Source organism: Cnephaeus nilssonii, assembly GCF_951640355.1.
Source record: "Cnephaeus nilssonii genome assembly, chromosome: X".
Taxonomy (NCBI): Eukaryota; Metazoa; Chordata; class Mammalia; order Chiroptera; family Vespertilionidae; genus Cnephaeus; species Cnephaeus nilssonii.
Window position 1 is genome coordinate 4,186,698 of NC_137071.1, and position 17,309 is coordinate 4,204,006.

Sequence of the window (17,309 nt, forward strand, 5' to 3'; positions counted from 1 at the left end):
CATTTTCCTAGGTATTAGGACAGACTGTTATTTTGGGGTTTGCAATATGCAAAGTAATTTGCAGAAGCAGCCTTGCAAATGAAATCCCTATCTTTTTAGTTAATCTCTCCAATTTCTCTTTTCATCTCAGGCTATTTCCCATTATCTCTATTTTCTTTACAACGTTCCTTCCTTCTAGATCATACTTTTCTGTCTCTAATTTTCATCTTTCCTTTACTCACAATCTCATCACTTTAGACTATCTCATTTCATTCATTCATTCATTTATTCATATATTCAGTGTAAATCTACTGCACACCTACTACATGTCATACACAATAGATTTGGCTCTTGGGAACACACTGTAGGGACCCTGTGGTAAACACTTTTGATGCCCCACCTATATCCCTGTGGCACTCACTGTTTCTACATAGGGGTGCATACATTCTTTCTGATCGGTAATTCGGGCCTCTTAGGATATATTCCTAGAAGTGTGATTATGGATCCAATGGTAGTTTCATTTTTAATTTTTTGAGGAAACTCCACACTGTTTTCCACAGTGGCTGTACCAGTCTGCATTCCCACCAGCAGTGCATTAGGGTTCCTTTTTCTTCACATTCCCACCAGCATTTATTTGTTGATTTATTGATGACTATCCATTTACCATAGCAGCAAAAAAAAAAAAAATTAAGATACTTAGGAATAAACTTAACCAAGGAGGTAGAAGATCTGTACCTGGAAAACTATAGAACATTGCAAAAAGAGATAGAAGAAGATATAAACAAGTGGAAGAATATACGTGTTCATGGATTGAACATCATTAAAATGTCCATACTACCCAAAGCAATATATAGATTCAATGCAATACCTATTAAAATACCAACAACATATTTCACAGATCTAGAACAAACACTCCAAAAATTTATATGGAACCAAAAAAGACTCCAAATAGCCGCAGGAATCTTGAGAAAGAAGAACAAAGTTGGAGAGATCACAATATCAGATAACAAGTTATACCAGTGGTTGGCAAACTCATTAGTCAACAGCTGCGGTTTGCCGACCTCTGGACTACAAAGCCACTGTACTCAAAACAGCCTGGTACTGGCACAAGAACAGGCATATAAATCAATGGAACAGAACAGAGACCCCCCAAAACAGAAATTGACCCAGGCCATTATGCTCAATTAATATTTGACAAAGGAGGCAGAAGCATACAATGGAGTAAAGACAGTCTCTTCAATAAATGGTGCTGGGAAAATTGGGCAGATACATGCAAAAAAATGAAACTACACCACCAACTTACACCATACACAAAAATAAACTCAAAATGGATAAAAGATTTAAATGTAAGTCATGAAACCATAATAATCTTAGAAGAAACCATAGGCAGCAAAATATCAGACATCTCACATAGCAAAATTTTCATTGATTAAACACACTTTTAATTGTATAGTTAATCTACAATTACCTGAAAGCCATCCCTACACACACATGCTAGTTCAGTGGTTGGCAAACTGTGGCTCACAAGCCACATGCGGCTCACGAGCCGCAGTTTGCTGCTCTGTTGACTAATGAGTTTGCCGACCACTGTGCTAGTTCATCTTTTGGTAATTTTGCTGGAATTACCTTTCCAAATCTGGGATACATACTATGACCTTAGCAAAGCTTGTCAAACAATCATAAATACAAAAATGCTTTTGTGGTTCGAATTAATTTGCAATAACAAATGCTTCTTATCATTGCTATAACATCCCTACAACTTTAGTGCCTTAAAAAAAAGACAAAACTATTATATACAATTCTGGAGGTCGGAAATTCAATACAGAACTCACTGGGCAAAAATCAAGGTGTCGGCAAGGTTAAATTGCTTCTGGAGGCTTGTGGGATTTCTTGGAATTTGGGAGCTGATCCAGGAAAAAGATATATATACTCACCAGAGGCAGTACCACACAACAAGCTGTATGGGAGGGGCTTGGGCAGGGTTGCATGAGGGGAAGTCCCTCACAGCATAAGATGGTCCAGAGGCTTACAACAAAGAGCTACCACCCAGAAGGGGAGAGAGTATTAAAGAGGGGACTTACCTCTCTAGATGACACTGTTCACCAGCACACGGGGAGTGTCAGAGAGCTCCAAAGGGCAAACAGCAGCTTGGGGTCTTATAACAAAGGTTCCAGTGAAGAATCTGATTTATTGCCTTTTCCAACTTCTAGAGGCCAGGCACATGCCTTGACTTACAGGTCCCTTTCTCCCTCTTCGAAGCAGGCGATGTTGCCTCTCTTTGACCCTTCTTTCATAGTCGAGTCTCCCTCTGACCACAGCTGAGAAAGCGTCTCCACTTACAGAGCCATATTATGAAATCTGGGCTCACCTGGATAATCCAGGCCTTTCTCCCCATCTCTAGTCCCTTCAGTTAATCACACCTGCAAACACCCTTTGCTTTGTTCAATAACATATTCACAGGTTCCAGGAATTAGGACACCAACACCTTTGATAGCCATTATTCTATCACACACAGCAATGGTTTCCTGTGACCATCTGAGTATCTGTAGGCCACTCTAGTGTGCTCCATGCATACTCGAGGCAAGCCAGAAGTGCCAGGAGGTAAATGCCCCATGGGTGACCCTCAGCCAATGAGTTAGGGGTTTGGTGGCCTAATACCCCGCACCCTCACACCCCTTGATAGGTCAAGTCTGAGTCTCAGAGATTTGAGCCATATTTGCCAACAGTGGTAATACGCTGATCATCCAGGCACCCTTTATAGCCTTTCCTCCCTTCTCTGTCCCACGTCCTCTCTCCCTCACCTCACTTCTGATACTGCTCCCCAAATAAACTACTTGCACACCAACCCTTGTCTTGGGGTTGTTTTAGAGAGAACAAAATCAAACAAAAGTGCAATTCCTCCTGGGCCAGGGGCCTGATGACAATCATGGTCCCATTTAAACCCATCCTCTAGCTCCTCACGAAATACCAAACAGATCCCAGGGTACCTTTTATGTCTAAAGTGTAGAAAAAGGGGGCTAAATTTATAGAAGCAGCAGCAAATGCCATCCTTGAAGACAGAATAGTACTTTCTTCAAGTTACAGATAAAAAATGAATTTCATTTATTGCAACTTCCAGTTGGTATTGCTAAAATATTTTGTGTTACTGGGTTTTCCAAACAACTTGACAGGTTTCATAATACAGCCTTCAGCTCTATGATGGCAGATATCTTAAACCTTCTCCTTTAACTGCTCAGCTCTTAATTGCTGTAGAATTCTTCATGGTGACACAAATTGTGGTTATCCTATATAATAAAAGGGAAATATGCAAACAGACTGATCAGTGAAATGACCAGTCCCTATGATGCACACTGACTACCAGGGGACAGATGCTCAATGCAGGAGCTGCCCCCTGGTGGTCAGTGCGCTCCCAAAGGGGGAGCGCCACGAAGCCACAAGCCAGGCTGATGGCTGGCCCCCAGCAGCGCTAAGGATGTCTGACTGATGGCTTAGGCCTGCTCCCCACAGGGAGCAAAACTGCGAAAGGACACAGGCCTGGCTGAGAGGGGACACCCCCAAGAATTTCATGCACCAAGCCTCTAGTTTCAATATAACTGGACTCCTAAAAAGATCAAACTGAATAAGAGAAATCTGGTGCTTCCCTGATATTACATTAAAGAGATACAGGTTTGCCTAGTCACAGTATTAATTTGTCTTCTCTCAATATCATTCTTGTTTGTAACAAGCTCAGTTGGGAACAAAACATTTAAGTGAGTTATTTCCTACCTAGTTGATGTATTATTATCATAAGCAAGTGTAACCATTTAGAAAATAAATGTTCCTGGCTCTGTCCAGAAGTAACTATATAGAAATGGCCCCCATTCTCTTAATTTTAACTCTAAGCTGCGGGACAACCCTAGGATTCATTTGTTCAACAATTATTTTGTAGAATGCTTGATTTGTACAGAGTTCTGTTGTAGATATGAGAGTGAGGATATGAAAACTGCTTGAAACCTGTTCCATAAAGCTTTAGAAATCAATAAGAGAAAAAAATTAAGTGCAAGATGTTTCTAACATGGGGTAGAGAATATTAACCATAATAGTTATAGTTGGAGCCCTGGCTGCACATTAGAATCAACTGGGAAGTACCTCCAGCTGATGAGGAGGAGCTATTTTCAAGGAGGAAGCGGCATTTGTAAACTTCATTTAGTCTTGGAATGTTAACTGTAAATTATCTTAACCTCATTTTGTTATTGTGAATGAATAAATAAAATGGAATTAAATAATTAAACAGGTAATGAAAATTCCACTCTTTAAGGTGGCATTCAATGCTCATCAGAAAATGGCCTCATCCTACTTTGCTGATTATCTATCCTTTGCATCAGATAAACCTGGAGAGCTTCCCACACTGAGATTGTCAAGATAAAAGTGGGAGTCAGTGATATGGAAACCTCCCTCGATCTAAGGCAGTGCTTCTCAAGCAGGGGGTATGTCTTCTCTGCCCCAGAGGGCTTCTGGTGCTGTCTGAAAGCATTCTTGGTTCTCACAACTTGGGTGGGAGACTGTGTGAGCAAATGGCATTGAGTGGGCGGAGGCTAGGGAATACTGGTAAACATCCCACAATTTACAGGACACAACACCCTCAGCAAAGGGTACTGAGGTGAGAAATCCTGATCCAAGGGACAGAGACATGCTGTGCACACAGAGGACTGACTGAGCTTTTTGAGAGAACATTTTTAAAAGCTTAGCCTCTTAATTGCAACTTGCTTATGAACAAAAATATCACTCCTGTCAGGAGTCATTAATTAGAGCTAGTATAACCCAAAGGATGGTACAGAGAGAAAAACCTTTACATTAGAAATTTCCTCTTTAGTTAGTATTTTACTCTAGACAAGCTTCTTTTCTTTACACCAGAGAGTAAAAAAGGGATCCACAGCCTGGTTCTTTGCACTGGTAGCAGAGGAATGAATTTTGTTGGGTGTATAATTTCACTGCTTTTCAGGAAATTGACATGGGTGTAAACATTAGTAGGCGAAGTTATTGAACGTTTCCACTTCATTTCACTCTGTCTGCTGCTGGATTTATTCCAGAGCAACAAGAGTCACACCAAATATGAGTCCTTACATTTTCTAGAGACAAGGTAACCCACGAGAGTAAGCTTCTCAATCCTGGCTGCACATTCTAATAACCTGGAGACTTTTTAAGATCTCCATGTCTACACCCCACCCCAGTCCAATTAAGTCAGAATATTTGTGGGGATAGAAAAAAATGAGCTTGATTTTTAAACCTTCCTGGCTGATTCCAATGTGTGGCCAAGTTTGAGAACCAATGCTGTAGATCCTCCCTTCTTAAGGTATCACTTGGTGACCAGCAGGACCAGCAGCACCTGGAGCTTGTTAGAGATAGACTCTCAGGCCCCACCGCACAGGATCTGCATTATGACACAACCCCCACCCTGGGGGACTCACAAGCACACTGAAGCTTGAGAAGTGCTGCACTAGAGCATATTGCAAATAGTCCACTAAAAATGCATACATATTGCAATGTGCACAGTCTTAAGTAAGGCATACTATTAATGCATGGATAAATGCCCCAACACTCTAAGTAAAATTAATATCCGTTTGATGAAAAATGTTAAGTTCATCGCTATGGTTGCTTGTGTTTTTTTCAGTACATTTTATTTCTTTTTAATTATGAAAGATTTCAACCATACAGAATAATATATTCCTATATTGCTTGTTGTGTTGTTTTCCTTAAAAAGAGTAGCATTATCATTCTAGTATTGGGAGCCAAATGGGAACTCCACGCAGCACCTTTTCCTGTAACTGAGAGGGTGCCCTCTCAGGTCTGTGTTCACATACATAACAGGGAGATGATCTCAAATGCCATCCAATAGAATCCATGCCAGGGTGATGTTTCACCTTAGTTATCTGGATTGAACTGTGTACACACATATAACGTAGTAAAACAATTGTTCTAAATATTCATATGGCTTTATTCTAGAAAGCACAAAATGCTTCAAATTAAAGTAGTTTGGCAGTAATATCTGCACAGGGAGTTTATGAGGTTTGCTAAATGTCGTACAGCCAGACCTTACTTAGATGCCTTAATTCATCACAGAATCATCAAATGCCCTTTCACACTTCCTGTGATTAAAAAACAAAACAAAACATAAAAATCCCTGTCATAAAACAAGCTTTCTTCATCCCAGCCAACTACCATGTCAACATGTTTTAATGTTTCATTACAGCACCCTTTCCTGGAATAATTCTGCAATGTGAATGCCTGTCCTCTTAATATACACTGAGTGGCCAGATTATTATGATCTCTGAACCCATAATAATCTGGCCACTCAGTGTATTTATATCTCAAATGGGTACCAAAAGTATTATAGACTTTTGCTGGAAATCAACCACCTATTTGTCCTGAGCTTTCTACCAGCCAGTGCAAAGGGGGGAACTGATCAGGTGCACGATTTATAGTATCTTTGATATAAAATAAATGAGGTACTCAAGAGAAGTACACTGAGTGGCCAGATTATTATGCGTTCAGGGATCATAATAATCTGGCCACTCAATGTGTGTGTGTGTGTGTGTGTGTGTGTATATATATATTCTCTTTAAATCATACAAATAAAGAGATGGGAGAGAAGCATGGCACTGTGAAATGTGTTTCAGCCGGGAGTCTACGTGAATGAATTCAAACCCTGCCTAGTAATAATTTGCTAGGTGATTTGGAGCCATAGTCTAATCACTCTGGTTAGCTTCTTCCTCTATAAAGTGGTCTAATAAAGAAAGGCCTTTCTCATGGGATTACTATTAGGAGCAAACAAGATTATGCATGTGAACACTGGTGCATTGCACACAGCCAACACTCATCAAATACTTCCTTTCACTTCCCGTCACCTGTTTTGTAAAGACCCTCGGGAAAATCTCAGCAATCTTCTCAATAGCAAAGCTATTACAGAATTTATCTTTCAATCTGAAGAGCCTGTAACATTGTCTGGTACATGCTAGGTACTGTTTGCTGAATGAATTGCTAGTTTCCACTCAGGTCTCATAGCTTAGTGGTCTGAGAGTAGAAAACCCGCCAGCACTAATTCATCAGAAGTCATGCCATTTCTTATATGGGGTAGATAGCAATGTCTTCCTATGAAGTCAGCCCACTGGCATCTAACTTCTAGCACAACGCACACATCTGTGGGAAAAGAAATGCACAACCCCCGGAATAGTAAAATTGAGCTCTTTATGTAAACTTACCTTCTTGTGCTCATATAAAATGTCCTCTGACTCTTTAAAATGATCCTGTGTGTTAGTATGATTAATTTCATTGCCTATTAGTGCACAAGAGATTCACAACTATATTGTTAAAATTCAACCTAATAAATGCAGGCATTTAGGAGAGAATATGACAAAAAAGGTGTGGTTACTGCTAAATAGAGGTGGCAGAAATCAGAAGGAAAGAACCTCCTAGACGGAGCTATAATTTGACCTAAGGATGCAGGAAGCCTCAGGGCCTAGCACAATGCCTGGTACACAGTAGATTTCCCAGACTCCCTATGGAATCCCAGCACCTTCTTAAGCATGATGGACGAGCTGCAATGAGTTTTAACAGAATATCTGACCCTTTCTCAGGACTCTCCTGTGTATTTGGAAGCCTCCCTTGCCAATTTCCCCATGACTAGCACATGCCTGTCATATGGTAAATGCTCAGTAAATAGCTGATGACTGAATACTGACAGTGAAGAAATCAAGACCATTAAACACAGAACTTGTCAAACTGTGTGCTGTGATTGACTTGTGGGTCAAAAAGTCAGTTCAGGGGCTCACCGCTAGTTGTTGTTGTATGTGTTTTTTTAATAAAAATTAGGAAAACATTAGAAAATATCAGAGTGCATTCAGCTTTGAAAAAATAAATGCCACTTTGTGAAACTGTTTCTGTTAGAGATATTCATGTTTGCAGGGTGTGTATGTATGTGACCTGGTCAGTAATGGAAAATGTTTTCTGCTTTGGGTCATGGGGGGAAAAAGTGCTTTCAGAGTGTATCAGGTGAAGTAAACAAATTCACCTAAGTTTCAATGGTTTAAATGTTCTTAGGTACCCTTAAGAGTCAGTCACAGGTCCAGTAGCAGGGGGTCCTTATTTGGTTGCTGTGATGACAGGGACAAGAGGCATACCTTGCACCTCACTAATACTCACTGAGCCCCTCACCCCTGTTTTACCAGACTACACCAACTCCTCACCCTGCCCCAGACTGGGATGCCCATGACCTGGGTTCATCATGCAGTGACCTCTACTGGCAGTGTGGAATTTGTCATTTACATCTGGGCATGACATCTGCCTTATAATGAAGCACACACTAGGGTAGGGGGAGAGAAAGAAACACCTACCCAGAGACTAAGTCTGTTTCTATGAAAATATTTCTTCTTATATCCATATAAGGTTTCCTCTTTGCCCTGGTTATAACTATTGCATTGACATCTTTGAGAAGGAAAAGGAGGCAGACTCCCCATTAAGTGCCAATGCTGCATACCTTTAACTTTCTAAATGAGAAATTCAATTGGTCAACAATTAAGTCAACAGATACTGGTATTATTTTCAGATTGTGCCCAATTTCTGTCTTATGTGTTTACTGCAATCAATCTTTCCTCTGGGCCTACAGACAAGGTTCTGTCTGAAATGTTAAATCTGGTAACCATAGTAATGAAGTAGCGAGAAGGTAAAATTTTGGAAATGTACTGCAGATACAAAAACAAAACAAAACAAAACAAAAACAAACAAAAACAACCTCTCATTTTAACCATTATTTTCCATTTGCCTTTGTCTAATTATTTTTTGTAAGAGTTGCTTACAATAAGCCATAGTTGAAGTGCTAGTGAAAAAATGGTTGTAGGAAAGTTAGGAGAGAGGTAGGGTATAGATGATTTGCAAGCTAAATAATAAGCCAGAATAATGAAGCATGGACAGTTTCTGATACACTTTGCTGCTTTGAACATTCTTGGGAAAAGCAACAAAGTGCCTCCTGGTGGTTTACAGTGTTCATCTGCTTCAGTTACTGCTAATTTTAAAACAGAACTAACAGTCCATATTCATTAGAGAAGAGCTAGCTTACCAGGATCATTCAAATTCAGAAGGAAATAAGATTGTCCAGAGAAAGCAGATTTATCATTTTTTACCTGCTTGTTCTGCAGCTATGGAAAGCAATGAAGTGATAGCCCATAGCTGCCTTTTTCCTCACTGTTCCTCTTTCAAAACCTTCTAATGCTTCTTCAAGTCACACCTGGGTGACTTCATCATGACATTAATCTGTCTCTTAAAAGTGAGTAGGAAGGGATCAAGGGCAAGACCAAACATAGAGCCAATCCTATTGATTCAGTTCTCAGCTCTTCAGTTTATTGAAATAAATAGCTCATCAAAGTTAGATGGCCAAGAGCATTGACTCCTCTCCCTCTGAGGTCCTGTCATCAGACATTGAGCAGTGGGAGGAAAGAGGAGGAAAAAAAAGTGGCTATTTAGAAGATTGACATTATTGCTTGGAGCCTCTAGGCTATCAAAACTAGATACTTTTAATAAAGACAGGCCTCCATGAACATGGTGTGTTGACTTCTAAAATACACCCATTCAGTGTATTTTACAGTGAGGTTACAGGTTACTCTTTTAGGATTTTTATTATTCTATATTACATATCTTATATGCTCTATATTAGAATTTTCCTCAAAATTATAATAGCAGCAAGGGACTTACTGCACAAATTACACCCTTAAAAATAATGAAATAAAAATATTTTTCAAGTCAAAGATAAATAAAAGAGAAAACACATCTTAACCAAACTGTTGCTATGATTTTCTCAAAATGGGATCAGAAGGACTAGAAATTTCTAGGAGGTCAAGGAGGGTCATAGCAGGGCACAACTTGTTGAATACATATCTTCTGCACCTTCAAAGTAGTTTGCCCTTCTGGACTTCTTCCCTTAGCAATTTTTATATTCAATCAGAAACTCCCACAATTAAAAGGTACATAAATGGTCATCTACCTCAAACCCACATGTTACATTAATACCCAACAGCTCCAACAAATGAATAAACACTTGATTGTCTCTAGTAACAAGGAATTCATTACCTTCCAAGGTGTTGTGCTCCATGTTCATTTTCATAGTTGTTAAAAGTTCTTCCTCATACTGAGTTAAATTCTGTCTCCCTGTAATGTCAACCAATTGCTTCTGATTAGCAACCTTGAAGCCATTAATACAAATATTCTTTACTCTTTTGAAAACACCTTCCATATGTGCCAGACTGCCACAACCTTTTGCAGTGAGGATTCAGGATCTGGAGAAGGGGCTGTGCATAAATGGATACACTAGACAATAAATATAAATTTAGAAGGCAGGGGGGAACCAAGTGGAGACCTACTCTGTAGTGGAGTGGCTCTCTGAATCTCTGGACCCATAGCTTTTTATTTACTAGAATATGCATTTGCCCTTTAGCAAAGCAAACAAACATATCAAAGGTAAGGTTTTTTAAACAGTAAAAGATTATCAGGTTAGGGGATTGCCTTGAGCCACCATTGTCTCAACAAAACAATCAGTGCATAGCTTTTAGCCCTTGCTAAAGCCCAAGGTCCATCAGCCTTCTGTGTTCCCTGCTGCACTTTCATGATAGTGTAGACAATGGGTAGCTTCCAGCACCAGACTCATCTGTTTTCAAGGCCAGCCTCTCTTGTTTCTTCTATGGTTCCTCTTGTGATGTGCTTTTGGAAACATTCACCACCCTGGGAGGAGTACCTTGCTCTTCACCCTGTTCTTAGGCTGTCCTAATTTTGTATCTCCTACCCCTTTATCTGTCCAATGTCCCAAGTACAACAGTCCATAAACTAGGATATCAATGAGAATCTCTTTCAAGAATTTGAAGGAAGAATTACTCTAATTAGATGATAGTAAGAACTTGAGTTGAAAAGGTTCCCATAGGGTTGAGGCTAGGGTGGCCCAGTTTGAACATGGGTACAGAAAGGAATCAAAGGAGAAAGGCAGAACTTGAAGAGAATAATAGCCCTGAGAGATTAAGAAGAATCTTATTTTTTACTTGCTCAATTGGAATTCCTGGGCTAGGTAGCCCTCCTTCCACCATCATCAATGTCATGATCATGGCTAACATTTATTGAGTACCTACTATATACCAGACACTGTTATAGGCCCTTAATGTGCATTATCTCACTGAATCTTTTCAAAAACCCTATAAGGAAGGGGTTGTTATTTCCATTTTTACTGCAGAACAGACTGAGGCATGTAAAGGCTTTATTTACTTACTCTACTCCCGCACTGATCAGAGGCAGAACCAAGATTTGAAACCAGGAGTTCTGGGCACAGAACCCAGGCTTCTTACCTGTACAGGGCACTGCTTCCCTATCCTTAGGGACTCATAAGATAGTCTTACAATAATTTTATAGTAATTTTTAAAGAAATTCCCCATTTATTTAAGCTACCATGAGTAGGTTTTTGTCCTTTGTAACAAATCCTCTTTGATTAAAATACAGAAAGATGAAAAGATACGTACTCCTGGCCAAATGGCACAGGCAAGTACCTTTGAGCTGCTCTGTTGTTGTACTAAAAGGCGAGCTTGGTTAACCAAACGAAGCTGCCTTTACATGGGTTGCTTTTCTGTGATATATGTGTAATTAATATTCATGTATATCTTCCAGAGGCAGTCCATTCCATGATGTTATTATGGAAAGAATGCCATCTAACTTTCCTTTAATTATTCTACCATAACATGCCCTCTAACCTCTCTATCCTGTGGCTTGTGCATTCCTTTATCATAGCAGATATTACATTATATTGGAATCATTTGTCTATATCAGGGTTTCCAAAACTCATGTCCTATTGACATTTGAAGCTAGATAATTCACACTTTGTTGTGGGGGACTGTCCAGTGTATTATAGGACATTTAGCAGTATCCTGCCCTCTACCCACTAGATGACAATAGGACCCTCTCCTCTATTGTGACAACCAAATGTATTCTGACATTACCTCATTTCCTCTCAGGGGCAAAATTACTCTTGGTTGAGAACTACTGGTCTATATTTTCTTGACTCCCTACTCCAATTCCACAATGATTTCAAGGACAGGACTCTATCATCTTTTATCCTTATTTCTTTCTAATCCTTGGTACATTATGATGCCTAATAAATTTTAAGTGAGGGAAACTACAGTAATTTGCATTAAAATTATGTTTTTTGTTAGAAGTCTGGAGTACCTGTATACCTTTATCTTGTTGGGTTTAGTTAGGAAAACAGAGACATTACACATACTATCATAATAAGGGGTTTAATGTAGAAATCAGGGTTTATATGAATATGGGAGTAACTAGGGGAATGGAAGGTTATAGTCAGTAGATGGGACTTCAACATGAATCTCTGGGTGGAAAATTAGGTGCTCACCAAGAAATCTGAGAAACCACCTGCTAAAGTGAGATCATAAAATGGGATCCCACAGAAATGTCTGGAAAGCTGTTGTGTCTAATCTGACCCCCACACATTCCCCAAAATAATAGCCTCTGCTTCCCTTCTACTTTCCAAATCTCCCAAGTTCCTCTCACTGGCAAACCCTAACCAAGAATCAATCAAGAAGGGAATTCTGGGAAATGTAGTTCTTCCCTGCATTAGGCAGGAACTTCTACAGGAGTGGTGCCAGGTAAACAATAGATAATTTCACACAGTAACCAGTTTTTGACACCAAGTCTCTCTCTCTCTCTCTCTCTCTCTCTCTCTCTCTCTCTCTCTCTCTCTCTCTCTCTAATGGTCTGAAGAACTTGGTGGTCATGATCATCCAAGTTAGAAAGCAAATAACTGCTTGGTGTTATTTGTTGGTGGTGCTATCATTATTATTGTTTTTAGTTTGGCAGTTGGCTCATATACTAGTACTAATCACCTGTCTCCTTCAGTTTGTGCTGTGTAGACAGTCTCAATATTCACTTTGTTCGCACCCTGAACAGATGGCAAATGATGTTAATAATTGAACAGCTCATCTTCCAGATGGGAGATGTTCACCTTCATGCTTCTTAGAATTTAGTGTGTCTTCTGAGCATTCTAGATAGACTAGAATTGACAGAGACTACTAGGAAAAAAAATGTCCATATGCAAGGCATTGCTTTCCTCTTGAGGAATTGAAACATCACAACCACGTAATTGATTTCTAAACTATTCTCTAAGACTACAGCTGACAGTAAGTGAAAACATTTCAGCTTAAAGATTTTGAGCCAAAAGTCAAACAATTACTTTTAAATAATTACTTCTAGTCCATTAAAAATATGGTGTTATAGGTAAAGTGTGGTCTAAGATACAGTGAAATATGTATTCCACTTCAGAAAATTTGTTTCAAAATATACATTGAAAAGATGTATTCTTCAGAGACTATATGGCCCATGAAGTCTAAGATATTTACTATTTGGTCATTTAAGGACAGTGTTTGCTCACACCTGGGCTAGAAGGAGAGCAGCAGGAGGTGAGGTCTGAAAGGTAAAGGGGACATTACAAAGACCTGCTTTTTACTGAGTGAGGTGAGAGCCATCAGAGAGTTTTGAGCTGATGATCTGACTTGACTCACATTTTAACAGGATCTCTCTAGTTGCTGTGTTGAAAACAGACATTAGTGCTGGAAAGGAGGGTCTAGAAGCCAGGGGACCAGGTAAAAGACTACAATAATTCTGCTGGGAATGCTTTGATGAGTCACCACTGAGTGGCTCAGACCAGCATGTAGTGTTGGGGGTGATATAAGAAGTGACTAAATTTGGTTTGGAGATTGAGCTCATTGGACTTCCTGACACTAGATGTGTTGCATAGCCCCACGTATGTGCAGGGAGGTTAGAAAGTGCAGTCTCCCCACGTGCACATGTTTGACCAGCTAAAGCAGGATTTCTTAAAGTTGTGGCGATTTTATGCCCCAGGCTACGTTAGGCAGTGTCCAGCAACATTTTTCATTGTCACAACTTGGGGAAGAGGGGATGCTACTGGCATCTACTCAGAAGAGGTCAGGAATGCTGCTAAACATCCTGAAATACACAGTAAAGTTCCCTACAACCAAAAATTATCTGGTCCCAAATATCAATAGTGCTGCAATTAAGCAACCCTAAGCTAAAGGGAGGTCCACCACTGGAAGAAGAAAGAAAGATGGGTTTAGGTCAGTGGTCGGCAAACTCATTAGTCCACAGAGCCAAATATCAACAGGACAATGATTGAAATTTCTTTTGAGAGCCACATTTTTTAAACTTCAACTTCTTCTAACGCCACTTCTTCAAAATAGACTCGCCCAGGCCGTGGTATTTTGTGGAAGAGCCACACTCAAGAGGCCAAAGAACCGCATGTGGCTCGCGAGCCGCAGTTTGCCGACCATGGGTTTAGGTGGATAACTAGAAATCTTAGCCAACTCAACTTCCTATGATGTGGCAATATCAGTTCTGGAATCCCTGCTCATACCACAGCTAAATTCTTACCTACATATTATCCCACTGTAATTGGGGGTGAGCTTTGTCCCGAATCAGAGTCTCTGCTGACTTTTTTTTTTCAACAGAAAAACATTTTAACTTCATTTAACATGTGATTTAAGCAATGAAGGAGATTTTGTGTTATGACAGCTAAATGGTGAACAGCATCACAGTATAGGTATTAATTTGTTTTAAAAGATTTGTGAAGAAAAATGTTTCATTGATTAGAGTTTCAAGACTTAAAACTGATGTTTGGTGGTAACCATTAGATTTACAGGAATTTTATTCTCTTCACCAAACCCAAATGGATGGCTATGGTTCAAATAACCTTAATGTTATGCAAATACTCTTTGGTCTTTTGTCATGAGTAAGAACTGACAAGGTCTAATTTATGTGGTGATATATTTGCATATAACTAATAAATACTGGCTTTCATTTACCTAGCTTTATTATTTTGACTTGCCAATAGGTACATATATGACAAAATATTTCTTTGTATTCTGGAGTGTTTGTCTATTACATTTATTTTCTTTGCAAAGAAAGCATGCTTTTTTTTTTACTGAGATTAATGAAGTGCATCTAATTTTACATATTTTCACACTATCTGGGTTGCTCATTAGTTTAACACTGGGCTCAAAAAAGATGGACAGTGTTTCAAATATAGATCACAAATACCTCAGTTCCTGAGTTGCATTGTTGAGTTTAGGTTTGACTTAATATTATATAAATTCAATATGTGAAAATAAGCCACATAATAAATAAGCAAGGAAAACATTTTTCTTGTTACAAAATACTTTTTTTCTACCATTAATTTAAGAAGAAATTACTTTATATATATTCAACATAGGAAGCTTCAGCCAATTATTATTCTAGGTACTAGGGCCATCAAGATATACAAAACTGGGTCCCTGTACTTGAAGGTTACATAAGAGGCTGACATATAAATAGCTGATTTTAATAGCAAGTTCCACTATGGAGACATGTTCCAGGTGTTACAGGAGCTAAGGAGGAACCCATGGCCCAAGCTCAGGGGTCAAGAAAAGGCATCACAAATGGGATGGTGGCAGAGTAGAGTCTTGCAGTACATGCAGGAGCTTGCCAGGTTAAGAGGGGAGGAACATTCTATGCAAAGGGAAGCAGTTGACTAAAGTCAAAGATCATGAAACCTCAAGAGAGGCATAAGGCAGGACAGAGGGGTCCTTGAATTTCACACAAAGGAGCTTGGGAGTGGTCATTAAGGAGAAGAGAAACTTGGTAAGAATTAAGGCTGGGAATGGAAGCAATGGGCAAATGGCATTCCATCAATTCTACTACAGCAGAAAGCAGGTCTGGCTTAAAAATTTGTGGGGCCCACTACAAAATGAAAATGTGGAGTCCTTTTCAAAAATTATTTTGAATTTCAAGATGGCTACAACAGTTATAGGACCTTTCTAAGCATTGGGCCCTGTGACACCATGCAGTATGCACGGCCTTGAAGCCAACCCCAACAGAAGGTATCAAGGCAGGTGTAGGATGAAGACAATAAGACCGTTATTTGTGGAGTATTTGAGCTCTTGATCCCTGGCATATATCATCAGTTTAGCTCAAATAAACACTTTTTAAAAATTTAAGACACTTAATTTGCATTCTGTCTACTCTCCGCTTGGAAAGAAACATATCAGCCAGCTAGAGATTAGTCTCAAGGCAATATACTAGCCAGCATTATAGGCCTATACTCAAACTCAGAAAATGGCCAAATGCCTAATGTCTTCATTTTAAAGATAAGGAAATAGAAGAGCAAGAAAGTTGAGGGACTGTCCTAAATTCAAAAATCTCTGAGGCAATAATGATATGAATTCGACCCAAGTCTTTCAGGCTCTATCCCAATGTTTTCCTCTGGTCCTCTACAATATCAAGGCTATTGAGTCTCTAGTGAGAACAATAGGATGGAACTTCTTAGAGGAAGATTGATCCAGAGGCTATGCAAAGGACTGCAATTGGCAAAAAGAGGGAAATCTGCTAGGAGATAATTGCTGTTGCCTTTTCTGCCACAGGGAGCACTACCTTTTGGAGTCCTTAGTCAGAATCAAGTAGATCATTCCAAGCACAGCTATTGAATAACCATCAGGGGCCCAGCACTGTACTAACAGATAGGGCTGCCTTTGGCACACTCCTAACAATTCACCCTCCAGTGAGTGAAGACAATAGTGGAAATCAGTTATCAAAATTCAGATTCCCTGAGTACCCATTCTTTAATACGATTGAGAAGCAAACATTTAAAAATAACAATAAACAGCAAAAATATAAATGAATACTGAAAACCAATAGGTAGCTACAGAGTCCTTTTCATATTAGGTGATTTGTGTATCTCAGCAATATTACCTCACCAACTCTGGAGACAGCAGGCTTATCTGAATGCCAACAAACCTTTTTACATAACTCAAGAATATCTCTCAAAAAAAAAGAATATCTCTCATATTATATTCTATATAGTTCTCTATGCCCCTGTCCCCACAAAAACCCAAGGTCTTATTCATCTTTTCCTCCCCTTGGCTCTTAAAATAAAGCTCCAAATAGGCAGATGGCTTGCAAGGCCCTACATGATCTAGCCCTTGGTCATTTCTGAAACTGTCCTCATCCCCACCTTCCCTGTGCATTTCAGGAGCCATCCTACCATCTCTCAATTGCAGAAAACCCTCCAGTCTCAGACATCTCCCAACTCTGTTTTCACCTCTTTAATGCTTTCATTTTTTCACTATCTTTAATGAAACATCATTTCCTCAGGGAAAAACTTCTCCTATCTGTCAGATTAGATGAGGACCCCCATTAATAAGCTCTCACAGCACCCTATAGTTTTCCTTCAGAGCCCTTGTCATAGTTAATAACTATCTATTCAT

General features: G+C 39.5%; 2 protein-coding genes across 3 annotated transcripts in view; one reads left to right on the forward strand and one right to left on the reverse strand.

Annotated features, from left to right (window-relative positions):
- Positions 1-17,309, forward strand: part of GLRA2 (glycine receptor alpha 2) — a gene marked incomplete at its 5' end in the record, with an annotated part of 172,052 nt that overhangs the window by 149,498 nt on the left and 5,245 nt on the right. The window lies entirely within an intron of this gene.
- Positions 10,033-17,309, reverse strand: part of FANCB (FA complementation group B) — a 133,540-nt gene continuing 126,263 nt past the window's right edge. Inside the window, exon 12 of the transcript XR_013813185.1 lies at positions 10,033-10,155. The gene's annotated coding sequence lies outside the window, so the exon portion shown is untranslated. The remainder of the gene's footprint in view (positions 10,156-17,309) is intronic.